General features: G+C 40.7%; 2 protein-coding genes across 5 annotated transcripts in view; one reads left to right on the forward strand and one right to left on the reverse strand.

The window, feature by feature from the left end:
* bdh2 (3-hydroxybutyrate dehydrogenase, type 2) overlaps positions 1 to 19,418 on the reverse strand; it is a 100,527-nt gene extending 81,109 nt beyond the window's left edge. Inside the window, exons 1-2 of the mRNA XM_073042312.1 lie at positions 19,377 to 19,418; positions 17,541 to 17,672 (exon numbers count right to left, since the gene is read on the reverse strand). The gene's annotated coding sequence lies outside the window, so the exon portion shown is untranslated. The remainder of the gene's footprint in view (positions 1 to 17,540; positions 17,673 to 19,376) is intronic.
* Positions 19,419 to 19,530: 112 nt separating this feature from the next.
* Positions 19,531 to 27,562, forward strand: part of LOC140726227 (sodium/hydrogen exchanger 9B2-like) — a 131,224-nt gene continuing 123,192 nt past the window's right edge. For all 4 annotated transcript variants that reach the window (XM_073042313.1, XM_073042316.1, XM_073042314.1 and 1 more), the window contains exon 1: positions 19,531 to 19,691. The gene's annotated coding sequence lies outside the window, so the exon portion shown is untranslated. The remainder of the gene's footprint in view (positions 19,692 to 27,562) is intronic.

Genomic DNA, 27,562 nt, shown 5'->3' on the forward strand with positions numbered 1-27,562 from the left:
TCACTGGCAGCCCATTCCATGCTCTCACCACTCTGCATTAAAAACTTACCCCTGACATCTCCTCTAATACCTACTTCCAAGCACCTTAAAACTATGCTCTCTCATGCTAGCCGTTTCAACCCTGGGAAAAAGCCTCTAACTATCCACATGATCAATGCCTCCCATCGTCTTGTACACCTCTATGAGGTCACCTCTCAGCTCCGTCGCTCCAAGGAGAAAAGGCTGAGTTCACTCAACCTATTCTCATAAGGCATGCTCCCCAATCCAGGCAACATCCTTGTAAATCTCCTATGAACCTTTCTATGGTTTCCACATCCTTCTTGTAGTGAGGCAACCAGAACTGAGCACAGTACTCCAAGTGGGGTCTGACTAGGCTCCTATATAGCTGCAACATTACCTCTTGGCTCTTAAACTCAATCTCACGATCGATAAAGGCCAATGCACTGTATGCTTTCTTAACCACAGAATCAACCTGCACAGCAGCTTTGCATGTCCTACAGACTCATAGAAACATAGAAAATCTACAGCACAATACAGGCCCTCCGACTCACAAAGCTGTGCCAAACATGTACTTACTTTAGAAATTATGACTTGAACCCCAAGATCCCTCTGATCCTCCACACTGTCAAGAGTCATACCATTAATACTATATTCTGCTATCATATTTGACCTACCAAAATGAACCACCTCACACTTATCTGGGTTGAACTCCATCTGCCACATCTCAGCCCAGTTTTACATCCTATTAATGTCCCACTGTAACTTCTGACAGACCTCCACACCATCCACAACACCCCCAACTTTTGTGTCATCAGCAAATTTACTAACCCATCCCTCCACTTCCTCATCTAGGTCATTTATAAAAATCACGGAGAATAGAGGTCGCAGAACAGATCCCTGAGGCACACCACTGGTCACCGACCTCCATGCAGAATGTGACCCATCTGCAACCACTCTTTGCCTTCTGTGGCCAGTTCTGAATCCACAAAGCAAGGTCCCCTTGGATCCCATGCCTCCTTACTTTCTCAATAAGCCCTACATGGGGTACCTTATCAAATGCCTTGCTGAAATCCATACACACTACATGTACGGCACTACCTTCATCAATGTGTTTAGTCACATCCTCAAAAAAAATTAATCAGGCTCATAAGGCATGACCTGCCTTTGACAAAGCCATGCTGACTATTCTTAATCATATTATGCCTCTTGAAATGTTCATAAATTCTGCCTCTCAGGATCTTCTCCATCAGCTTACTAACTACTGAAGTAAGACTCACTGGTCTATAATTTCCTGGGCTATCTCTACGCCCTTTCTTGAATAAGGGAACAACATCCGCAACCTTGCAATCCTCCGGAACCTCTCCCATCCCCATTGATGATGCAAGGATCATCACCAGAGGCTCAGCAATCTCCTCCCTCACCTCCCACAGTAGCCTGGGATACATCTCATCCGGATCTGTTCTTCACCTCCATGGCATATTCTTGATGGATGCTATCAACATCAAACTTTGCTGGTATGTTTGTTTTCCTGATGCTCTTCAGTTTCATTCTGAATACTGCAACAAGTAGCTCATGGTCTGAGCCACAATCTACTCCTAGTCTTGTTTTAGCTGAAAGTATAGAGATCTTCCATCTCTGATTGCAAAGTATATAGTCAATCTGGTTTTGGTGATGACCATCTGGTGATGTCAATGTATAGAGCCGCCTCTTAGGCTGTTGGAAGAAGGTATTTGCTATAACCAAAGAGTTCATTAGGCAAAATTCTAACAGTCAATGTCCTGCTTCATTCCTTACTCCAAGGCCAAAGTTGCCCATTACTCCAGGTGTTCTGTGATTTCCAAACTTTGGCATTCCAGTCTCCAATTATAAATGTAACATCCTTTTTTGGTGTCATATCCAGGAAGTGCTGCAGTTCTTCATAAACCTGGATAATTTCATCCTCTTTGGCATCTGTGGTTGAAGCATGAATTTGTATCCCTTGGATGTTGAAAGGTTTGCCTTGAAGTCGTACTGTGATCATTCTATCCTTTTTGGGGTTGTATCCAATCACTGATTTTGATACTCTTTTGACAAAGCCATTCCATTCTTTCTGCAGGTTTCCACAATCACCATCATCTAATTCAATTTCTTTCTAATGTGCAAAATTCTCACATGTTAAGACTCTTCTTTCACTCTGGCTGTCATGGTCCAGTCCGTATTACGGTTCATGGTCCGGTCCATCGATCCTTGTTCCGGGTCTTCCTGTTGTCTCCCCGGTTCCATTGGGTACCTTAATTGAGGCACCTGATTCTCGTTTTGGGCTGGCTCCATAAATAGCTTCAGGATTCAACTTCAGGCTGCTGGACTGTTTCCTTCCCTTCCCCTTCTTTCTGAAGCCTTGCCTGTAACCTACGCCTGTCCATGTGCCTCGCCCAGCCCTGTGCTGGAGATTCCTCATCCTGTGCTGGATCATCCCCATTTGAATCCTTGGCAGTTCCTTTGGCAAGTATCCTCGGCAAGCATCCGGGCTCTGCGTCCAAGGAAGGGTCCCGGCCCTGCGCTCCAAGGAGGTGTCCCAGCTCCGTATCCAAGAGCCGAGCCAAACCGAGACCAAGAGCAACGTCCTGCCCAGGCCAAGTGGTTCCAGTCTCCCAAGACCTAGTCAAGGTCGTGTTCTCGTCCTGTGCAGGAGCTCCACATCCAGTCCTGAAGCCTAGCCTAGACCTGAGTTCCGGTTCTGAGTCAAGACCCAGGTTCCTAGTTCCAACCAAGACCTAGGTTCCGGAGTACCATGTTCCTGGTCAAAATTTGAGCTCCGTGTCCTCATCTAGTTCTGGTTCCCCACCCAGCCCGATGCCTGGGTACCGCGTCCTGTCCTTGCCAAGATCCTAGTCCCGTGTCCTCGCCTGGATCCGGGTTCCGAGTCCAAGTCAAGACCCATGTTCCGGGTCCCTGTCCAGTCTCCGTCTCAGAGTCCTAGCCCAGGCACCTAGTTCCAAGTTCCTTGTCCTGGTACTGCTTTCCTTGTTCCTAGTCCTAGCCCTGAATCCTAGTCTCATCCAGGGCCTGTGTGTCCATGTCCAGTGTCGTTTCCGCCTGACTTCCCTTGCTTTCTCAATAAACCTAGTCCTGTTCGCAGTACTTCAGAGTCTGTGTCTTTCATTTGGGTCCGCTCCATCAACACCCACCTTATGACACTGGCTGCTTGTCCAACCTAATTTCTCAATGGGCTCTTTAGAGTTCTAAGTATGTTTACTATCAAAACATGTATATGACACCATATATACTACCCTGATTCATTTTCTTACAGACATTCACAGTAAAACAGAGAAATACAGTAGGATAAATGAAAAACTACACACATACTGACAAACAACTGATGTGCAAAAGAAGACAAACTGTGCAAATACAGTACAATAAATTAAATATATATATTAAGGGTCCTGTGCCTCCTTCCTGATGGCAGCAGTGAGAAGAAAGCATGGCCTGGATGGTGGGGGTCCTTGATGTTGAAAGCTGCCTTTCTTGTAAATGTGTTCAATGGTGAGGAGTCCCTCCTCTCCTCAGCTTTTGGTTCCTTTCTCTCTGATAACTTGAATATCCCTCCCCTACATTATTTCAAGAGTGATAAAAATCTTACCTAGGAGTTCTCTCCCACATTCCTCTTTTTCCTTTCCTCCTTGATTTGTCTTTTACTTGCACCTCAGAATCTTCTCTCCTATTGTACACTTCTATGAAACGTCCTGGAACTTGTTCTGCTTTTCAAGCATTATATAAGCACAGCTTGTTTGATATGTTACTTGTGTTATGGATTCAGCAACAATAAATATATAAGTGAGACAGGGGTTTTTATAACAAATAAAACATTTATTAAACACTGAAAACCAAACCCCCAAAAGTAAACAAACCACGAACATAACCGGAAATCAGCTGCTGTGCAGCAGCTTAAACAGTTCTTAAAGCAATGTTGCAAAAACAGTTCTTCAAAGTAGTATTGCAAAAGTTCAAAATGCTTACAGTCCATTAAAAGAGAGACTTTTTAAGACAATTTAAATTCTCTTTCACACCATGTTGTTGCGGTTCCCAGTCGAACTATACTTTTCCCACGAAGAATTTACGAAGATGGAAATGAAACGGCTTAAAGGCATTGACCTTTCCTTGACAAAACTGTTCCCAATCCTTTCTGCTATTCGCAGGGATTAACACGGGGACAGCCAACAAATTCCTTCCGAATGAGGATCAAACAAGGTCGAACCTGTTTCATCATCAAAATCGACTTTCCTCAATCTTTTAGCTCCCGAACTCCGATCTTCACTCTCCACTGATTTTTAACTGGCAGTGTTATAAAGAAACTGCCGGCAATGACCTTTTAAACTTTAGGCATTAAATAAAACTCCATCTTTCAACTAAACTGCGTCATAATATTGGACCACGCAGTGGCATGAAGTCAAAATGGCAAATCCAGCCACGAACTGCCCCTCCTCACAGGGAGGGGTCCTCCTTTTATACCCTGTAAAAAAAACCTGTCACATGACCTCTACTGGTGGGAAAATGACATCACTCCACCATCACAAGACCACTACCTTAAGTCCAGTATAGCTTCAACACTACTGTCACGTAACAAGTACGTAACACTTGTAGCTAAGATTATGCCAGAAATCTAAGGAGCATTACCTACTCTGGGAGGCTGCAGAGATTGAGAGAGCTAGAATGTGTGGCATCTGAGTCAGGTTTTACAGATACATCATCAGGTTATTTACATTCCTAAACAATACCAGATATTTTATTTTACTCACAAACAAGAGAAAGTCTGCAGATGCTGGAAATCAAAGTAATACATACAAAATGTTGGAGGAATTCAACAGGCCAAGCAGTATCTAGTAAACAGTCAACATTTCGGGCCAAGACCTTTTATCGATGAATTGTGGATATATATATTTATCTCCACAATTCCTCAATAAAAGGTCTTTTATATATATATATATATACACACACACACACACACACATACACACACACACACACACACACACGCACACGCACACACACACATATATATATATAATCATTTTGAACTTATGTAGCCTCTGGCTGAAGGAATAATTGAGACTGAACAGGAATTTTTGAACTGAAGTAAGCTCTGTCTTTAGCAGTTTATTCTGGTTCCCTTTTAATTGGCAGTGAGACATTGAGAATTTGGTAAACAATATTTTTTTGTACCCTTGTTTGAGTAAGGACTCTCTGATAAGGACAGGAATGAACATCTGACTGTAATTAAGTCAGGGTCTTGCAAAGGGAATAGCTGTTAAGGACTGGACAATATATCCATCTATAATAAAACCTTGAGTTAGTGGACTCTTTAATCTAAGTAATTAAGTTTTGCACCAACAGACTTGGTGTGCATACCAGTTCTAATAACAGCTTGCAACAGTAATGTATGGGACTTACTATGTACTATATACAGCTGTAACCTGACTGAGTTAGTCCATTTTGTCAGATGGTGGCAGCACTAACAAGCCTTCCCTCTAACAACTCAAACTTTCCTGCAGGAGAATGCGCAATAAACTGTGATGATGAGAAGAAGCTGGTCTCCCGAGTTTTATTCAGATTTGACTTTAACATTATCAGGATCTGATGAAGTGTCTTGGCCCAAAGCAGCAACTGTTTACCTTTTTTTCCATAATTTTCTGACTATCATTATATTAACATTGACATTGAAGTGTGTTGGAGATAATGCCAGAATTATATCTACTGATGGTACTCAAACACTTCCTTGCAAAAAATATAAAATTAAATGAAATTATTTTATATCAGTAACTAATAAAATTGAAGAAAACTGCCTCTAATTCATAACTTTTAAAAATCTCAATTGGAAAATAAAAGAAGGTTTCAATACATCAATACATCGTTAAAGAAAACATTTACAAAATGTGTTTATCAATTTACCCTTAGAATAATAGTTTGAAAATAATAAATTTACTTAATAGTTTTAATAAAGAATTGCTGGTAATATGGATAGAACTAACAAAATAAACATTTGGGACAGTTTGGTTGTAAACTCTTCTGACAAGGAGCCACCAGTCTCTGTCAGGTCAAATTAATTAATACACATAATTATTATTATTTTATTAGAACTTGAGAAATTTAATTACTGTACTGACCTCCTAGAATCCATGGGATGTTACACTAGTGCCATTAAATAATATCACATTAATAAAAAGAAATAAGATAGTAATATGTTGTGCAAAATAAAATGTAAGTGAAAAACATATCTTTGGGACAGTTAGTAAAGGTATGAAGGTAATGGGGAAAGAAATTAGAAGTGAACTGTGGCAGATTTTATATTGTGTGTAATCTAACTTCACTTAGATGGGAAAAATATACTTTATTAATTACCTTCCTTATCATGTCATTCATGCTTCGGGTGGTTTCATGCAATGCCTCTGCAAATGCACACCATGCCTGCCAGTACACTGCTTGTCTGCTGCTGCTCAGGAATTATCCATTACTGACAGGTCCCGAGCAGAGCACCTCCATCCAGTTCAGAAGAGCGAAAAGAATCTCTCTAGCATGTACTCTTTAACTGCTTTTGCTCATGTGAAGAACAGATGATCTTCTGTAAATCCAATTGCCTCTCCCTCCATCAGTTGAGTATCTTTACTGCCCCTTGGGCCTACAAAAGATACCTTTGAAGAGAGGAAGTTCCCCTCAGTAGTTGTCATTATGGGAATGTGAGAATTCTCTATACATGAGCAATAACACAATTGAGTACAATGGAAGTACACATAGTTGCAGTCATCTTTATCACTGTGATCATATTTCAGAGACTATTAACATCAAGTAACAATAACTGAATGTTAAATGCCAGGTGGTTGCTTCATATTGAATTCTGACCCAATCCCTGATAGGCTCCCATCACTTCACCTCAGACAGCGAGTCTAGCTGAGTCTTTGGTAATAACTAGTGTTTCCTTGGCTGGAAGAACACCTCTAGTTTCTCTGATTTTCCTTAGGATTATTTGCTTACACTCCTAAGAGAAGCAAGATTTGTAAACAACAGCAGCCATCATGAAATGAAATTAGACACAGCATTGTAAAGATAAAAATTAGCTTTGTATATTCCATGGAAACTTCAAAATATACAGTGAACTGTGTAATTTGTGTCTGAATACATGCTGAGGGCAGCCTGCAAGTGACACTATGCTTCCAGCACCAACACAGCATGCCCATAACTCACTAACCTTAACCCATATGTCTTTGGAATGTGGGAGGAAACTGGAGCACACAGAGGAAACTCATGTAGTCACAGAGAAATCATACAGACTCCTTATAGACAGTGGCAGGAATTGAACACCGATTTTCCATTCACTGGCACTCTAAAGCATTATGCTAACCATGGCCATAATATGTCATTGGTGCACAGACAAATGAATAACAGACTCTTCTGCATGGTAAGTTGGCACATGCTGCAAGAGGCTTAATAAGGTGTAAGGAGTTGAATGCTATGTACATCAGCAGTAGGTCAACATGTTATTCTCCCATCTTCTCTGCCTTGCTGAGGTAATTGAGTAGCTTTCTGTACTGTATGCAGGAGCACAGCATTACACTCTAGCCTCTGTTGTTCTTGGCAACTCCTAATTGTACCTTTATGTAACTGCTTACTCTGGTGATTAAGAAAGGGCATCTATTCCTCAGCCCTTTAAAATCTATACTAAGTTCCATCTTAATGTACATTAACGTTCTAGCAAAACAAGAGCTCTGCAACTGCCCATACCAAATATAACACCATGAAATTGCATGGCTAGACCATTGGTTTAAAGAATCATGACAAAACAGAATTGGATGGCAAACTCAGAAATAGTAAGGTAATCAGCTGTCTTAGATAACTTATAATGCATGATCAACACTGGTGCACCTCAGAGGTGTGTGCTTAGTCCACTGCCCTACTCTGTATATACCCATGACTGTGTGGCTATGCATGGCTCAAATACCATCTGTAAATTTGCTGATGATAGAACCATTGTTGGTAGAACAGGAGTGAGATATGCCAACTAGTGCCGCAGCAACAACCTGGCAGTAAGACGAAAGAGCTGATTGTGGACTTCCGGAAGGGTAAGACGAAGTAACGCATACCAATCCTCATAGAGGGATCAGAAGTGGAGAGAGTGAGCAGTTTCAAATTCCTGGGTGTCAAGACCTCTGAGGATCTAAACTGGTCCCAACATATCAATGCAGTTATAAAGAAGGCAAGACAGTGGCTATACTTTATTAGGAGTTTGAAGAGATTTGGTATGTCAACAAATACACACAAAAACTTCTATAGATGTACCATGGAGAGCATTATGACAAGCTGCATCACTGTCTGATATAGAGGGGGGCACTATTGCACAAGACTGAAAGAAGCTGCAGAAGGTTGTAAATTTAGTCAGCTTGTAGCGGTGTGCTACACACAGCGCTAAAATAACGACACGGAGTCGGTAAACTGCAATTAAAGATGATTTTATTTGAACTTCACAGCCTTGCTTTAAAGCCTCCCTCATCCCGCCCTCCCCGGGCGCGGATGCTCTAAGGGACACGTACTCACAAACCCCCGCAGGCTTTTTTCCTTTGTTGCGGACCTGGCCTTTGTGCCTGCGCGCTGGCTATTTGTGAGCCGGTTTGAGTGCGCTAGGAAGTGGGTCATCACAAGCTCATCTTGGGTGCTAGCCTACAAAGTACCAGGACATCTTCAAGGCGCGGTGTCTCAGAAAGGCAGTGTCCATTACTGAGGACTTCCAGCATCCAGGGCATGCACTTTTCTCACTGTTACCATCAGGTAGGAGGTACAGAAGCCTGAAGGCACACACTCAGCGATTCAGGAACAGCTTCTTCTCCTCCTGAATGGACATTGGACCCTGGGCACTACCTCACTTTTTAAAAAATATATAGTAAATCTGTTTTTTGCACGATTTTTAATCCATTCGATTTACATATACTGTAATTTATTTATTTATTATTATTTTATTTTGGTTTTTTAATTTTATATTATGTATTGCATTGAAGTGCTGTTGCTAAGTTAACAAATTTCACGTCACATGCCAGTAATAATAAACCTGATTCTGATTCATACCTAATGTTTTTACTATGCGTGCATATTGAAATTCACAAATCCATCTGTGAACATGTTTATTTAGAGATACAATGTGGAACAGACCCTTCTACCCCTTCGAGCCGCGCTGCCCAGGAACCCATCAATTTAACCCTAGCCTAATCACGAGACAATTTACAATAACGAATTAACCTACTAACTGGTACATCTTTGTACTGTAGTGGGAAACTGGAGCATCCAGAGGACGCACGCGCACGCACACACACCAGGAAGGAACTTACAAACTTGATTACAAAGGATGCTGGAATTGAACTCCGCACTCCAACACCCTGAACTGTAATAGCGTAGCACTAACTGCTACACTGCCATGGCACTCTATCATTGATTCTGCACATCTTTGAAGAAACATAACCTGCTTCTAAAGGAAACCTTTAACCATTATTTTAATATAGTAAAGCATGTTGGGATGTTTCTACATATATAAATGCAAGTTGTAGTTAGTGTAAATATCACAAGAAATCTGTGCATATCAAGATCCAAGAAGTAAATGATTTTGGTTATTTCGACTGGAAGAGACCTTTGACCAGGTCCTCAATCAATATTCTTGATTTTGCAACACGTTGCATCCACTTGCATTGACAGATTTAATATTCTCCCTGAAAGATGGCATCACTTATGATACAGCACTCACTTAACTCACTCACAACCTATGCATCATGAAGAGTGCCTACTGAGACAAAATGAAACACCATATTATCCCTTTGATGTTCTCCTCATACTTATTAGAACCTCACTGTACCTCTGAACCTTCCTCTGTATTTAACTGTGTGTGTCTCTCTCTGTATTTATTTATGTCTGTGGGTTTGGGATCGTGCAGTGTTTCTATTTTCGTTCTTTCTCTATCCACGTTCATTCTGCAGTCAGGAAATATGTTACTATGGAGTAGAATTTACCTCAGTGCTGGTATATATATTTATACTTCCTTTCTGTAGAGTATAGTATTTCCATCATAGAATTTATGTTTTACTAGGTTCTCTTTTCCTGTATTTATCACTTTGCATTATTTTACTTTTGTCATCTGTAGTATTGTAGCTTATGTATTTATTTTCCTTGCTCCATGGTTACATACATCTGTGTGTCTATTTTACTTTCCGTGCATTAGTCGTGGAATCTTAGAACAAGGTCAGGGGCCGCTTGGTCCAACATTGCCTCTGCTGGTCTTTGAAATAACTATTGAATTAGCCTCCACCTTCCTAATCTGTTCCTATAATTCTTCAATTCTTTGATGGATTTTATCTTCTATGCCTCATTGTAATAGAACTGGAAGTCTGCATGCAGCAACATCCCTAAGCACTTTTGTGCAGGAGGCCAGTGAAACATACTTAGTTAGTAAATGCACTTCTTAAAGGAAGATCACGTTCACTGAATTTCCAAACTGTTTTAATATTGAAGTATAATAGGCTACCCCAGAGTTTCCAGTGTATCTGGAAGTGGTCAAAAGCAGAATAGTTGTGTTTTTCTCATAAATGCTAAACAGCATCTCAAAACTTGGTGATGGCATGTCAGGAAATGTATTAAAGAACATCAAAGACTGTGTGTGCTTTCAAAGCAATGAATATCCTTAAACCATATCTCTTATCACCAACTACAAGAGGACACAGCACATGTTAAATGCATTCTACAAAACATGATTCCCACAGGCAGATGGTAAAAAATCCTCATCTCTTCTCTGAACTCCTACCTTAACCTTCCCACTTTTCCCAGACAATACTTTCCAAACCCCTTGTATATTGCTGTTTCCCCCATTTCCATACATTCTATGTTGAAACCTGATACAAGTTATCTTCTGCAAAGCAAATATCACATCACCAGAGGTAGGGTTGGGTTGGAGAGAAAGAGTGCAGATGAAGCACTCAAGATCATTGCTTTCACTTAGAAGGGGGCACAAAATCTTAGAAATAGAAACAACTGGTATACACTGCACCCAGTGTGCACCAGTGGTGCAGGCAACAATGTTTAGCATGACTAATGGGGTTGTTTTGACTTGGATAGTGCTGAGCTTTGAGTTATAGGCATTGTACTGTTCCAGGCAAGTGGAGAATACATCATCATGCTTCCGAATTGTGCTTTGGAACAAACTACCTAGTTGTGTAGTTGAGAGTAGTACCTCAGAGACTTTCAGATATAAACTTGATAGTTATTTCAACACTATGTGAATAGGAATTTGGCAAGCTTTGTTGACCGACTGTCAAGTACAGATGGACATAATCTCTCTTGTTGAAAATGGTTACTGCCTAGCATATTCATGGTATGAATGTTACATGCCCCTTTATGCCCCTGTCTCAATGTTTTATTGCCTGCTGGCATGGATTTCTTCACTTGCTCAGGAGTTGAAAATGGAATTAAAAATTGTATATTCAACAAATGACCTCACTTCTGACCCGAATGAAGGAAGTTCATTAATGAAGCAGCTAAAGATGTCCAGGCCTAGGATATTGCCCTAAAGAGTTCCTGCAGTGATATCCTGGGGCTGAGATGATTGATTTCCAACAACTGCCACCATCTTACTTTGTGCAAGCACTGCATTGTTTTCCTCATCTGCTTTGTGAACATCTTCACGGCAGGATCTGGCATTCTCATCCATGTGATCCACCAATGCAGTTGACTCTTGCTGTCCCTCAATTGGGTAGTAAATCACTCAACTGTTACCAAAATGTCTGCTGTGATTCAAGGTAATGCCTTGCCACTACCTTCTCGACAGCAATTAGACGTGACAATGAATTCTTGGTTTGTCAACCACAGCTAGATTCTAAAAACAGAAAGTGAAAAATGTTCCTGCATAGAAACATATTATCCCATCCACCAGATCAAGCAGCACCAAATGTTCTTGCATCTTCTTCAACCAATCCTATTAAAATGAATGCCAGTGCAGATCCCTGGAACAACGTAACCTCCTCAAGCTCAACATATTAAAATAAACTATCTGAAGGAGAAGAATCAATACAATTCCTTTCAATTAGGCACTTAATAGCTTTCTGAACTTCATGCAAAAATCAACATTTCAAATCATGACCATTGCTTTTATCTTTTCCAATAAGCAAATACTGGTGAATTATTCAACTGTTGTCAGTTTCACCTCCTCTCAACCCATCTTTCTATAGTTAATGTCTTTTGAATGGCCTTCATTTCTTAATCACTTCTGAATAGAAAAGGGATAGGATGACTAGATTCACTTAGAAAGATGTGATAGAGGAAGTAATGCTTGGCTTTTGCACATTTGGTTAGCTGCAGTGATGAAGATGGATTTTCTATTGCATTGTCCACGTGCTACCTTTGAGGTGATCAGTTGGTAATACCTGGTGCAGAGAACAAAATAATGGAAATGCTCAGCAAATCAGGTAGTGTCTGGAGAGGATATTAACATTTTAGGCTGGTAATATGAAAGGTGTCAGTGAGGCGTAAGTAAAGGCAAGGGGAAAAAATACTGAAAAAGATGAAAAATTACTGTGATCGTGTCCAAGTATTTATTGTCCATTCAGAAATTTGATAGCAGAAGGGAAGAAGCTGTTCCTGAAACATTGAGTATATGTCTTCAGGCTCCAGTACTTCCTCGTTGATGATAGCAGTAAGAAGAGGGCATGTCCTGGGTAATGGAGGTCCTTAATGACGGTTGCCAGTCTTTTGAGGCATTCCCTTTTGAAGGTGTCCTGGATGCTGGGCATGCTCAAGGAAATCTGCAGATGCTGGAAATTCAAACAACACACACAAAATGCTGGTGGAACACAGCAGGCCAGGCAGCATCTATAGGAAGAAGTACATTTGATGTTTTGGGCCAAGACCCTTCATCAGGACTAACTGAAAGAAGAGATAGTAAGAGATTTGAAAGTGGGAGGGGGAGGGGGAGATCTGAAATGATAGGAGAAGACAGGGGGGGGAGGGATGAAGCTAAGAGCTGGAAAGTTGATTGGCAAAAGGGATACAGAGCTGGAGAAGGGAAAGGATCATGGGATGGGAGGCCTTGGGAGAAAGAAAGGGGGAGGGGAGCACCAAAGGGAGATGGAGAGCAGGCAAGGGTGATTGTGAGAGGGACAGAGAGAAAAAAAGAAAACGGGGGGGGGGGGGGGAGGAGGAGGAGGAGGAGGAGAGATTAAATAAATAAATAAATAAAGCTGTAAAAGGAGGGGAATGAATGAATGAATAAATAAATAGGGATGGGGTAAGAAGGGAAGGAGAGGCATTAATGGAAGTTAGAGAAATCAATGTTCATGCCATCAGGTTGGAGGCTACCCAGACGGAATATAAGGTATTGTTCCTCCAACGTGAGTGTGGCTTCATCTTGACAGTAGAGGAGGCCATGGATATATGTATCAGAATGGGAATGGGACGTGGAATTAAAATGTGTGGCATGCTAGTGCCCATAACAGAGCTGGTTGAGTTTACGGCTTTCTGCAGCTTTTTCAGATCCTGTGTAGTGGGCTCTCCATACCAGACAGTGATGCAACTAGTTAGAATGCTCTTCATGGTACATCTGCAGAAATTGTGTTTTTGGTGACATGCCCATTGTTTCATTAAATAAATTATATATATATACATGAAAGTTCAGTAAAGTTAATAAGATGCAACTAGAAGGTTCAAACAGCTGCATGGGATTACAATGTTATGACAAAAGCAAAAACTTGGCTTTAAAATATGGAAAAGAATGTGTTCTAAGTACTACTGTACTGGAATCCAAGAATGATAGAGAAGGGAAGAAAAGAAGGATAGTGGAGAGTACTGGTTGAGAATATTGCAATGCTGGAAAGAGATGAAAAAGGAAATCCATATGTTTAGAAATAAAGTCTGAATCAAAATTACACCATTTTGCAGCCATTTACTGGTAAGGATATTGAGGAGTAAACATATGGGGAATATTACAGTAATGTGCAAAAGGCAAAGAATGGTGATACAGATGTCTTTAGTCATAAATAAGAATAGCAACACCTTATGGGGAGGGGTAAGTTTCCAGCATGTTCCAAACTTTCTTTATCAGTGCATTTCTATACAATAAGGAATGTCGAATTGCTAGACTTGGTTCTGAGAGCTCAGCAATAGGGGAACATTGAGGAAATGGCAATCATATAGCACTATAGTTTAGAACATTATGAAAAAGGATATTTCCATAAGGCCTGTGTATTACATTCTCCAAACTGACAAAAAAAGATAAAGGAGAAAATGAAACAGAAAATAAGAACACCTGACTGGTGCTGGGTGGTTAGCAATAGTGAGAATCAAGCTGACTTAGGTTATTAGGGAGATCAAGCTAATTGAGGAGACTTACAGAGCATGGAAATAGGAGAGGCCAAGAGGGAGCATAAGAAAAGATTGATAGAAATCATAAAAGGGAATTCAGTAGTATAATGGGCAGCACAATCGTAGAACTGGTAGACTTGATGCCAGCAATCCAGTCTCAATCCTGGACTACAGTGAGTTTTCTCTGTCACTTGTGCCCTAGCACTTGGCCCCCCTTTGCTTCCTTCCCTTTTACCTGCTCACCCAGACTCCCTCTTTTCCCCACCTCCCCACAACATAACTGCCCCCTTCCTTCTTCCAGCTCCAATTAAGATATCTAAATTAACTCCATGGCCTACATTTAGATTAAATCTATAATCAGGGATTTGAGCAAATTGGTTCTGGTGAAACCAACAATAAACCTGCTTGCCCCGTAAGTACTACAATTACAAAGGCAAATGGTATATTGGTCTTTACTATGAGAGGATGTGAGTACCATAGTAAACGTATTTCACTGCAGTTGTTTTTGGCCTAGGGAGTTTGCAACAATATTGGGTATAGTTTTGGTTTATTTAGCAAAAGGACATATACTTTTCAAAGAAGATTTTGAGTACAGCATTGGGCCCTTTGGTCCTTGCCAACTATGATGGCAATTTAAACTAATCACATGGTCTACATTCCTCTGTAACCTGTCTGTTCATGTGCCTGTATAAAGGCCTGCCTGTATAAGGGCCTCTCTTAGCAGATTGATCTTTGGTTTCCTGTATGAGGAGAGGTCTGAGATTACTTTTCTAGACTTTAGAAGAATGAGAGTTTACCTCATGGGAACATACACATTTCTTAAAGGGTTTCTTAGCATTGATACAAGGAGGACATTTTATGCTGGTTGAAGAATCTAGGATTTAGTGTAGTTTCAGAATAGAATTGTTTTAGAGATTTGCAACAATAACTGTTGAATATTAATTGTAAAAACTGATTGTTTCACAAATCCTCCGATTCACAAATGCCCTTTGGGAAGGAGAATGTGCTTTATCTACTGTGGCTTATGTGTGACTCCAAACTATCCTATGTAGTTAATTTAAAAATTACTTACTAAAGCAATCTGGTGTCATCATATTTTTAAAGGACAATTAGAGGCTGGGAAATAAGTGCTTTCTTTCTTTCTTTTTATTTTTTTTTATTAATTTTAAGAAAAACATAGATGAAATATGAATACAAAGCATTTGAGAATACATAATTAATAGTTTAAATAGACAATCAGATATATAATAATCAATATATAAGGCCTCCCAAACTCACAGTATTTATGTAAAAGAAACAGAAAAAGAGAAAAAAAAAACCCAAAAAAAGAGAAAAAAAACCCAACATGGGCCATTATATAATGTTAAATACATACAGTAGTGCCAATAACTCCGAACCTCCATCCAAATAATTAAGGATAATAAAAGTAAGGTTTAGGAAAAGACCATTTAACTCATATGAAAATGTTGAATAAATGGTGTCCAAGTTTCTTCAAATTTAACTGAAGAATCAAAAACCACGCTTCTAATTTTTTCTAAACTCAAACAAGAGATAGTTTGAGAAAACCACTGAAATACAGTTGGAGGATTAATTTCTTTCCAATTCAGTAAAATAGATCTTCTAGCCATTAATGTAACAAATGCAATCATTCGTTGAGATGAAGTGGATAAACGGTTATTATCCATCATTGGTAAACCGAAAATTGCAGTAAAAGGATGCGGTTGGAAATTGATATTTAAAACTCTTGAAATAATATTAAAAATATCTTTCCAATAATTTTGTAAAGATAAAATTATTTTATTTAAAATTATTCCAATTATCTTATTTTATAATTGGTAAACAAGACCAGAACATATGAGTCAATGAAGCAACATCAGAATGACATCTGTCACAGGTTGAATTAACATGAGAATAAAATCGAGCAAGTTTATCCTTAGACATATGAGCTCTATGTACAACCTTAAATTGTATTAGGGCATGTTTAGCACAAATAGAGGACGAATTTACCAATAAAATTTTTTTTCCCCATTGCTTAGTGGATATAGGGCAATGCAATTCTTCTTGCCATTCCTTCTTAATTTTTTCTGATACATCTGGCTGTAAATTCATAATCATATTATAAATGATAGCTACCAAACCCTTTTGACAAGGATTGAGGGCTAAAATTCTTTCTGTAATTTCGAAAAAGACTTTAATTCATTATACAAGAAATTTCTGACTTGCAAATATCTAAAAAAATGGGTTTTAGGTAAATTATATTTATTAGATAGCTGTTCAAAGGACATAATGTTATCATCCAAAAACAGATCACAAAAACATGTTATACCTTTTGTTTTCCATAAAAGAAAAGCTTGATCCATAGATGAAGGCCGAAAGAAATACGGTAGTTAGATATTATAGGACATGATAAAATAAACTTATTCAAACCAAAAAATTTACGAAATTGAAACCAAATTCGTAATGTATATTTGACTATGGGATTAGTTATCTGTTTATTCAATTTGAATAAAGAAAAAGGAAGTGAAGATCCTAAGATTGAAATCAGTGAAAAATCTTGCACAGATTTACATTCCAAATTTACCCATTGTAGGCAAGCAGCTGTAGTCAATTCTTGTGTCCAGAATATTAAATACCGTATATTAACTGCCCAATAGTAAAATCTTAAGTTTGGTAGAGCCAAGCCGCCCTTCTTCTTAGGCTTCTGTAAATATTTTTTGCCTAGTCTAGGATTTTTGTTCTGCCACAAATAAGAAGATATTTTAGAGTCAACAGTATCAAAAAAAGATTTAGGAATAAAAATTGGTAATGCTTGAAATAAATATAAAAATTTAGGTAGTATCATCATCTTAATAGCATTAACTCTGCCAACCAATGACAAAGATAGTGGAGACCACCTAATAGCAAGTTGCTTAATTTGGTCAATTAAAGGTAAAAAAATTAGCTTTAAATAAATCTTTATGTTTTTTAGTAATTTTAATACCTAAATAAATAAAATAATCTGTAACAATTTTATATGGTAAATGTTTATAAATTGGAACTTGCATATTTAATGGAAATAGTTCACTTATTAAAATTCAATTTATAACCAGAAAAGTTACTAAATTGAGCAAGCAAAGAAGAAATAGCAGAATAGATCTTTCAGGGTCAGATATATATAATAACAAATCATCAGCATATAATGATACCTTATACGTCGTCTCCCCACGGGTAATACCCAGAATATTGGGTGATTCACGAATAGCTATAGCCAAAGGTTCTGAAGCGATGTCAAATAGTAAAGGACTTAAAGGACAACCTTGCCTTGTACCACGAAATAACTGAAAAAAAGGGGATCTTTGATTATTGGTAAAAACCGAAGCTAAGGGTTTATGGTATATTAATTTAATCCATGATATAAATTTTGAACTAAAATTAAAATGTTGCATTGTATTAAATATGGCCATTCAACTCTATCAAATGCTTTTTCAGCATCTAAAGAAATGACACATTCTGGTATTTTAGATGAAGAGGTATAAATAATATTAATTAATTTTCTAATGTTAAAAGATGAATAGCGATTTTTAATAAATCCAGTCTGATCTTCAGAAATAATTCGAGGTAATATATTTTCTAATCTAATAGCCAAAATTTTACTAAAAATCTTAAAATCCGTATTCAACAAGGAATAAGTGCTGATTTTACCAGTGGTGCACAGATTCCAAAGAATGAATTAAAACGATACGTGTAGCAGAATTGTAGTCCAATGTTGCAGATTCACTAGATTGGGACTTCTTTTTTTTAGCTACACTGCACCTAGCCTGGCATGCCTGTTTGTATTCTGCTTTGATTCAGTATACTGTATATCCTGCATACATTTCTATTTTCCTTCTCCATGGCTATTTGCTATAATTGTATAACATACACAAACCAAGAGCCTTCTTGATCATTATAGTATGTGGGATACTCCAGGCCATTAGGTTCTGAATTGAGGCCAAACACACCTCCACTCCTGCTATACACTGCCCAGGATAGCCAGCTTTGAACTACGGTTCATTTCTAACTTCTTCAGTCTTGAATGATGATGGTGCCATACTCCACAAAGTGTCTTTGGAGAACTTCCCCTGTGGCCCATCCAATTCTGTCCAGGATAGTTTCCATCATTTTCCTTCTCTTATCTGAAGAAATTCTGATAAAGTATAACTGACATCTTGGTTTCCTTAAGTCTGCTGATTTAAATTATTCAAACATACACCAAAAAATACACATAAAAGCTGGTCTTTTAGATCCATAAACAGTTTGCTTTCCAGGCATTTTAACTAGCAATCAGTGCCCAGCTGTGTGGTCAAAGCCAGAGGAGAGGATGTGGGCAGGTGTATAGTTGGACCAGGAGGTTAGTAACATATGCAGCTATGAGGCTCGGAACACAGTGGGCTTGTAGCTGGGGCTAGAGATTGTTCCTAATACTCATACCTCATGTCCACATTACCAGAGTCCAGGTGTGTTCGTGGAGCAAGGGCTGGAAACATTGGTAAAACTGTGAACACAAAGTACACTGCAGATGCTGTGGTAAAATCAAGATGTACAAAAAATCTGAATGAACTCAGCAGGTCGGGCAGCATCCGTTGAAAGAAGCAGTCAACGCGAAGGGTCTCGACCCGAAACGTTGACTGCTTCTTTCAACGGATACCCGACCTGCTGAGTTCATCCAGCTTTTTTGTACGTCTTGGTAAAACTGTGGTAGGGTGTTAGAAAAGCTGCAGGTATGCATTCAGAACTGTGCAGTTTCTGTGTGCAGGGGTTACTAAGCATTAACCACGCACGAGTAACCCCCCACTTAACAAATGTAGACTATTCAGCGGTGACAGATCCCAACACCCTGCTCTCAAACATGGGCATCCCGTACCAAGTGAGGCACGGTGGAGGAGAGGTGACCTTTGGACCACCTTCCGGAGGTTAAACTCGGCGAATCTCCAGCCGGTCCCAAAATGCGAACTTCCGCAAAAGGTAGAAGATGCTAATCGCCTCATAAACCGTCTACGTACCAGAATAGAGACAACGGCGGCAACACGCCACCACCCCCACCAGTAGACGCTCTTGCGCATGCGCCTTACATACCTAAACGACCTGGTTGCCGCCCTCTGTTCGCGCACGCGCCAACTACACAGCAGTTGGCGCACGCGCGCTTCCGCCGGCGCTCTCGGGGTTTTGACAGTCGGCGGAGCTGTTTGGTGTGGCTGCGGGCGTTACTCAGGGAGGGAAGGCGACCGATCATCGGCGCCTCGGATGCCCCGCTATCGCCGATCACCCGAGTGGCAGCCTTCGCTTCTTCGCTTTGTTTGGACGAAGTTTTCTATCAGGTGAGTTCAAGAAACCGTTAGATTTATTTCTCACCTGGAAATGTGTCAGGCTATAATCCCTCCCTTCCTCTGCACCTTGCCTCCTCCTCTTCAAACTTGTTCTCCTCCCCATCAGCTCTCCCTCAATTGTCCCAACCCTCTCTCTCCTCCAACATTTCATCCCTTCCACCCCCCCATTAACCCCACCCTTCCATTCACCCATTCCCCCACCCTCACTATCACCCCCATTTCCCCCACTCTCCCCCAAATTATGGCTTTTGGGGGGCAGAGAGAGAGGGTGGCAGTTGTAATGAGTGCAGGGTTTGACAATTCACTGGATACTTAGTTTTAGAACTAGTTTGGATCTTCTAGCGGTTACAGCAGGCTATTCTGAATGTTTGGATTCTTAAAACTATTGCCTGTCCTGCTAATTGTTTGCAGCTCTTTCATTATACCGGATTTCAGGAACTGATTTCTATTAGGCAGGTGGAATTGCCTTGGAGTCTTCTGCAATTTAAGAAAGTGCAAGGAAGTCAGGTTTTCTTACATTTTTTTGAGGATTTTTTATTTTATTAGAAAGATATTAGATGGGATGGGAAGGGGTAGGAGAAACACCTAGATTGCTGAAGGTTTGTGGTGTTATGGTGAAATCTCCAGAAAATCCCCAGCCGTAGTTGGGAACTGAGCTCCAACAATAGCTGACATTTGTAGAGAATATTTAGTTGGTGATGGTGCAATGTTATTGAGCACCTAAGATTGTAAGCCACTCAAAGTAAGAGCTAATGGAACCATGACATAGAAAATAAAACAATATAGTACAGACGTAATAGTCCAGATGTAATAGTGGCCAAAGGAACTAGGGTAAAGGATGAACTGAAGGAAATTTATATTAGGCAAGAAACGGTGTTGGATAGACTGTTGAGTCTGAAGGCTGATAAATCCCCGGGACCTGATGGTCTGTATCCCAGGGTACTTAAAGAGGTGGCTCTAGAAATTGTGGACGCATTGGTAATCATTTTCCAAAGTTCTATAGATTCAGGAACAGTTCCTGCTGATTGAAGGGTGGCTAATGTTGTCCCACTTTTCAAGAAAGGAGGGAGAGAGAAAACAGGAAATTATAGACCGGTTAGCCTGACGTCAGTGGTGGGAAAGATGCTGGAGTCAATTATAAAAGAAGAAATTACGACACGTTTGGATAGTGGTAGAAGGATCAGTCCGAGTCAGCATGGATTTATGAAGGGAAAATCATGCTTGACTAATCTTCTGGAGTTTTTTGAGGATGTAACTATGAAAATGGACAAGGGAGAGCCAGTGGATGTAGTGTACCTGGACTTTCAGAAAGCTTTTGATAAAGTCCCACATAGAAGAATAGTGGGCAAAATTAGGGCACATGGTATTGGGGGCAGAGTACTGACATGGATTGAAAATTGGCTGGCTGACAGGAAACAAAGAGTAGTGATTAACGGGTCCCTTTCGGAATGGCAGGCTGTGACCAGTGGAGTACTGCAAGGTTCGGTGCTGTGACCGCAGCTGTTTACAATATACATTAATGATTTAGATGAAGGGATTAAAAGTAACATTAGCAAATTTGCTGATGACACAACGCTGGGTGGCAGTGTGAAATGTCAGGAGGATGTTATGAGAATGCAGGGTGACTTGGACAGGTTGGGTGAGTGGGCAAATATATGGCAGATGCAGTTTAATGTGGATAAATGTGAGGTTATCCACTTTGGTGGCAAGAACAGGAAGGCAGATTACTATCTAAATGGAGTCAAGTTAGGAAAAGGGGAAGTACAACGAGATCTAGGTGCTCTTGTACATCAGTCAATGAAAGCAAGCATACAGGTACAACAGGCAGTGAAGAAAGCTAATGGCATGCTGGCTTTTATAACAAGAGGAATTGAGTATAGGAGTAAAGAGGTCCTTCTGCAGCTGTACAGGGCCCTGGTGAGACCCCACCTGGAGTATTGTGGAACACAGCAGGCCAGGCAGCATCTATAGGGAGAAGCGCTGTCAACGTTTCGGACCGAGACCCTTCGTCAGCACTAACCGAAAGGAAAGATAGTAAGAGATTTGAAAGTAGTGGGGGGAGGGGGAAATGCGAAATGATAGAAGACCAGAGCGGGTGGGATGAAGCTAAGAGCTGGAAAGGTGATTGGCAAAAGTGGTACAGAGCTGGAGAAGGGAAAGGATCATGGGACGGGAGGCCTCAGGAGAAAGAAAGTGGGGGGGGGGGGGAAGCACCATTGTGTGCAGTTTTGGTCTCCAAATTTGAGGAAGGACATTCTTGTTATTGAGGGAGTGCAGCGTAGGTTCACAAGGTTAATTCCCGGAATGGCGGGACTGTCATATGTTGAAAGATTGGAGCGACTGTGCTTGTATACACTGGAATTTAGAAGGATGAGAGGGGATCTGATTGAAACATATAAGATTATGAAGGGATTGGACACGCTGGAGGCAGGAAGCATGTTCCCGCTGTTGGGTGAGTCCAGAACTAGAGGCCACAGTTTAAGAATAAGGGGTAGGCCATTTAGAACAGAGATGTGGAAAAACTTTTTCACCCAGAGAGTGGTGGATATGTGGAATGCTCTGCCCCAGAAGGCAATGGAGACCAAGTCTCTGGATGCATTCAAGAGAGAGTTAGATAGAGCTCTTATAGATAGCAGGGTCAAGGGATATGGGGAGAGGGCAGGAACGGGGTACTTATTGTGTATGATCAGCCATGATCACAGTGAATGGCGGTGCTGGTGAGAAGGGCCGAATGGCCTACTCCTGCACCTACCATCTATTGTCTATTGTCAGACACAGGGCATTTGGCCCATGATTTTTGCTGAACGAATAAAGTAGTAATTAAATGCCTAACTAATTGCTTCTGCTTACACAATGTCCTTATGAAGGACCCTCGCCATCTAGGACATGTCCTCTTCTCATTACTACCATCAGGGAGGGAATGCAGGAGCCTGAAGACCCACACTTAACAGTACCAGTTTCTGAACACTCCATGAAGTCATGATCACTACCTCGATACTCCTGTGCTGCACTTTTTAAAAATTGTAACACATAATTTGTAATGCCTGCACTGTAAATGCTGCTTCAACACAGTTCATGACTTATATCCCTGGCAATAAACCTGATTCAGCTCTCTCCATTTTCTGTACATGTATTTGATTTTCTAAAAGCATTTTAAACACCTCTATTTAATTTGTCTTTATTACCACCCTAACAGAGCATTCCAGGCACCCACTACATTCTGTGTAAAATAAAAACTTGCCTGTACATCTCCTGTGAACTAACCCTGCAACAGAGTTTACAGAATAATACAAGACAGAAATGGGCCCTTCAGTCCCCAGTTTCCTTGTCAGCTTCGAAGAATGCACCTATACTCATACCGTTTACCAGCACTTCCTCAGCCTTTCATGCTCTTTGTGTTCATTTAAATACTTAAATGTGTGAGAGTATCTGGAATGAACTGTCTGAGAGATTGGTGGAAGTGTGCACTCTCACAATCTTTAAGAAATATGTAGTTAACCACTTGAATTGCCAAGGCATAGAAAACTACAGACAAAATGCAGGTAAATTAAGTTACTGTAGATCAGTAATTGATGGTTGCCCTAAGCATGATGGGCCAAAAGATCGGCTTCTGTGCTTGAACTCAAGGAACTAACTACGACTAGTGAAGTTTCTGAACTTGAAAGATGCTAGATCTGAATCTGAAGATCTGTCTGCAAGAGGCTTGAAGGAAATAGCTTCAGAGATAGTGAATGGTCTGTTGTCATCTTCCAATGTTGTGTAGATTCTGGAATTGTTCATGTGGATTAGAGGGTAGAAAGTGTGAATCCAGTATTTAAGAAAGGAGGGAATCACCAAAAAATTCAAAGTTTGCAAAATATGAGAATCGAATCAGATTTAATATCACTGGCATATGTCATGAAATTTGTTAACTTTATGGTAGCAATACAATGAAATACATGATAGAGGGGAAAAATGGGTTACATTAAGTATAACTATGACTGTTAAATAGTTAAGTTAAACTAAATAGTGCAAAATAACAGAAATAAAAAAGTAGTGAGGTAGTGTTCATCGATGGCAGAGGAAAATAAGCTGTTCCTAAATTGCTAAGTGTGTGCCTTCAGGATTCTGTACCTCTCTCCCCTGATGGTAACAGTGCGAAGTGGGCATGTCCTGGGTGGTGGGGATCCTTAATGATGGAGGCTACCTTTCAAAGGTACTGCTCTTTGAAGATGTCTTGGGGATGATATGGGGGCTGGTACCCATGATGGAGCTGACTGACTAATTTTACAATTTTCTTCAACTTCTTTTGATCTTGTTAGATATAGGAAGCAGGAAGTAGAAGGGGCTCATGAGAAATATAGGGTAGCCAGGAAGGAGCTAAAGAAAGGACTTAGGAGAGCTCGAAGGGGGCATGAGAAGGCCTTGGCATGTAGTATTAAGGAGAACCCCAAGGCGTTCTATGTGTATGTGAAGAGCAGGAGGATGACGAGAACGAAGGTGGGACCGCTAAAGGATAAAGAGGGCAACATGTGGCTGGAGGCGGAGGAGGTTGGGGAGGTCCTAAATGAATACTTAGCTTCAGTATTCACAAGTGAAAAGGATCTTGATCAGGGTGAGGTTGAAATAGAGCAGGCCTGTGTGCTGGACAACGTGGAGATTAAGGAAGAAGAAGTTCTGGATCTTCTTAAAAACATCAAGATTGATAAATCCCCAGGGTTGTATATGATACAACCCAGGTTGTTGTGGGAATTGAGAGAAGAGATAGCTGGAGCATTAGCTATGATCTTTGAATCCTCTTTGGCTACAGGGGAAGTGCCGGAGGACTGGATAATGGCAAATGTACTTCCCTTGTTTAAAAAAGGTAATAGGGAGAAACCTGGGAACTATAGACTGGTGAGTCTTACGTCGGTGGTCTGCAAACTAATGGAAAGGATTCTTAAGGATAGGATCTACGAGCATTTGGAGAAGTACAGTCTAGTCATGGATAGTCAACGTGGCTTTGTGAAGGGAAGATTGTGCCTCACAAGCCTGATTGAGTTTTTTTGAAGTGGTAACAAAAGAAATTGATGAGGGTAGGGCAGTGGATGTGGTCTACATGGACTTTAGCAAAGCATTTGACAAGGTCCCTCACGAGAGACTCATCCAGAAAGTCGTGAGGCATGGGATAAGAGGAACCTTGGCTGTTTGGATAAAAAATTGGCTTAAAGGAAGAAAGCAGAGGGTAGTTGTGGAAGGAAAGTATTCTGCCTGGAGGTCAGTGACTAGTGGAGTGCCACAGGGATCTGTCCTGGGACCCTTGCTATTTGTGATTTTTATAAATGACCTGGATATAGAGGCAGAAGGATGGGTGAGTAAGTTTGCGAATGACACAAAGATTGGAGGAGTTGTGGATGGAGCTGCAGGTTGTCGAACGTTACAAGAGGATATAGACAGGCTACAGAGTTGGGCAGAAAAATGGCAGATGGAATTAAATCCGGATAAGTGTGAGGTGATGCATTTTGGAAGGATAAACCAGAAGACTGAGTACAGGATTAATGGTCAGTTGCTTAAGAGTGTGGATGAACAAAGGGACCTTGGGGTTCAAATCCATACATCTCTCAAGGTCGCTGTGCAGGTTGATAGGGTAGTTAAGAAGGCCTATGGGATGCTAGGCTTCATTAACAGGGGGACTGAGTTCAAGAGTAGAGAGGTCATGTTGCAACTCTACAAATCTCTGGTGAGACCACACTTAGAGTATTGTGTTCAGTTCTGGTCACCTCATTATAGGAAGGATGTGGAAGCTATGGAGAGGGTGCAAAGGAGATTTACCAGGATGTTGCCTGGTTTGGAGAACAAGTCATATGAAGCAAGGTTAGCAGAGCTGGGACTTTTCTCTCTGGAGCGTAGAAGAATGAGAGGGGACTTGATAGAGGTCAACAAGATTATGAGAGGCATTGATAGGGTGTTTCCCAGGGCTTCAAGGGCAAACACCAGAGAGCATATATACAAGATTAAGGGTGGGAAGTTTAGGGGAGACATCAGGGGTAAGATTTTTACACAGAGGGTTGTGAGTGCCTGGAATGACTTGCCAGGGATGGTGGTGGAGGCTAAAACATTAGGGGTATTTAAGAGCCTCTTGGAAAGGCACATGGATGAAAGAAAAATAGAGGGTTATGGGGTAGTGTGGGTTTAGTACTTTTTTTAAGGATTATATGGGTTGGCACAACATGGAGGGCTGAAGGGCCTGTACTGTGCTGTAATGTTCTATGGGGATGCTGAAGCAGCCAGTCAGAATGCTCTCTATGGTACATTTGTAGAAATTTACGAGTGTCTTAGTTGACAAACCAAATTTCCACAAACTCCAAATGAAATATAGCTGCTGCCTTGTGGCCTTTATAGCTGCATCTATGTTGTGTGCAGGTTAGGTCCTCAGAGACATTGACACCCAGGAATTTGAAATTTCTCATTCACTCCACTTCTCCCTCTATGAGGATTGGTTTGTGTTCCCTGAAGTCCACAATTAGCTCCTTGGTCTTGCTGATGTTGAGTGCAAGGTTTTTGCAACACCATTCAACTAACTGGTATATCTTGTTTCTGTACGCCCTTTGTCACCATCTGAAATTCTGTCAACAATGGTTATATCAACAGCAAATTTATAGATACTGTTTGAATTATGCCTAACCACATAGTTATTGGTGTAGAGAGAGTAGAGCAGTGGGCTAAGCACACATCTCTGTGGTGCGCCAGTGTTAATTGTCAGCGAGATGGAGATGTTATTTCCAATCAGTCTAGATTGGGGTATTTCAGTTAGGAAGTTGAGGATCGAATTACAAAGGAAGGTATAGAAGCTTAGGTTCTGTAGATTTTTGATCTGGATTGTAGGAATGATGGTATTAAATGCTGAGCCATAGTCAATAAACAACATCCTGACATAGATATTTGCATTGTCCAGGTGACCCACAGCTGCATGGAGAGCTGTTGAGATCATGTCTGCTATTGTGGCAGGGAAATGTATAGTGGTAGGGAAAATGCTATAGCAAAGGATACAAAACAGTGTGATCAGTGTGGAGCTTTTTGAGAAAAAAGAAGTAGTGTTGGGTCTCTTGAAGAATGTTAAGGTGAACAAGTCCCCAAAGTATGATGGGATATACTGCAGGTTAATGAGAGAGGCGAGAGATGAGAATGCTGGAGCTTTGGCCAGGATCTTTAGACCCTCTCTAGATGAAGGCAAGGGCCTGAATACTGGCAAGTAGTTAATATTGCTTTATTCAAGAAAGAAAGTAGGAATAATTCTGGAAATGGCATTGTGTCTCACATCAGTGATAGGGAAGCTATTGGAAAGTGTTTGAGTATTTGTACAAGTATGGTCTTATTAGGGACTGACAGCATGATTTTATGTGGGGCAAATTATGTCTTACTAATTTGACTGAGTTTTTTTAAGGAATTGATGAAAGTGATTGAACATAAGAACAGTGAATGTTATCTACATGGATTTTAGTAAGGCATCGACAGAGTTCTTTCTGTTAAGCTTACCCGGAAAATTAAGATGCATGGGATTTACGTGATGTGACTGATTGGATTCAGAATTGGCTTACCCATGAAGACAGAGGGGAGTGGTCAATGGAGTTTACTCTTAGTGGTGTTTCACAGGTGATGCACCATCAATAACTCTGAGACGTGGGTTAAGGTAGGCTTTTAATGGCTGGAAGAAAGCACAAGCAGCAAGTGACCACCACACAACATCCTGGAGACTGAGGAAGGGTCTGTGCCTCCAATCGCCTTTATACCGGGGTCTGTGGGAGGAGCCACAGGAGCAATCGGTGGGGGGGTGTGTCCAGACAGGTATATGTAGTTCACCACAATAGGGCTGTGTACTGACTCCACTGCTATCTGAGACTTGT

This window comes from Hemitrygon akajei, chromosome 4 (genome assembly GCF_048418815.1).
Source record: "Hemitrygon akajei chromosome 4, sHemAka1.3, whole genome shotgun sequence".
Lineage (NCBI taxonomy): Eukaryota > Metazoa > Chordata > Chondrichthyes > Myliobatiformes > Dasyatidae > Hemitrygon > Hemitrygon akajei.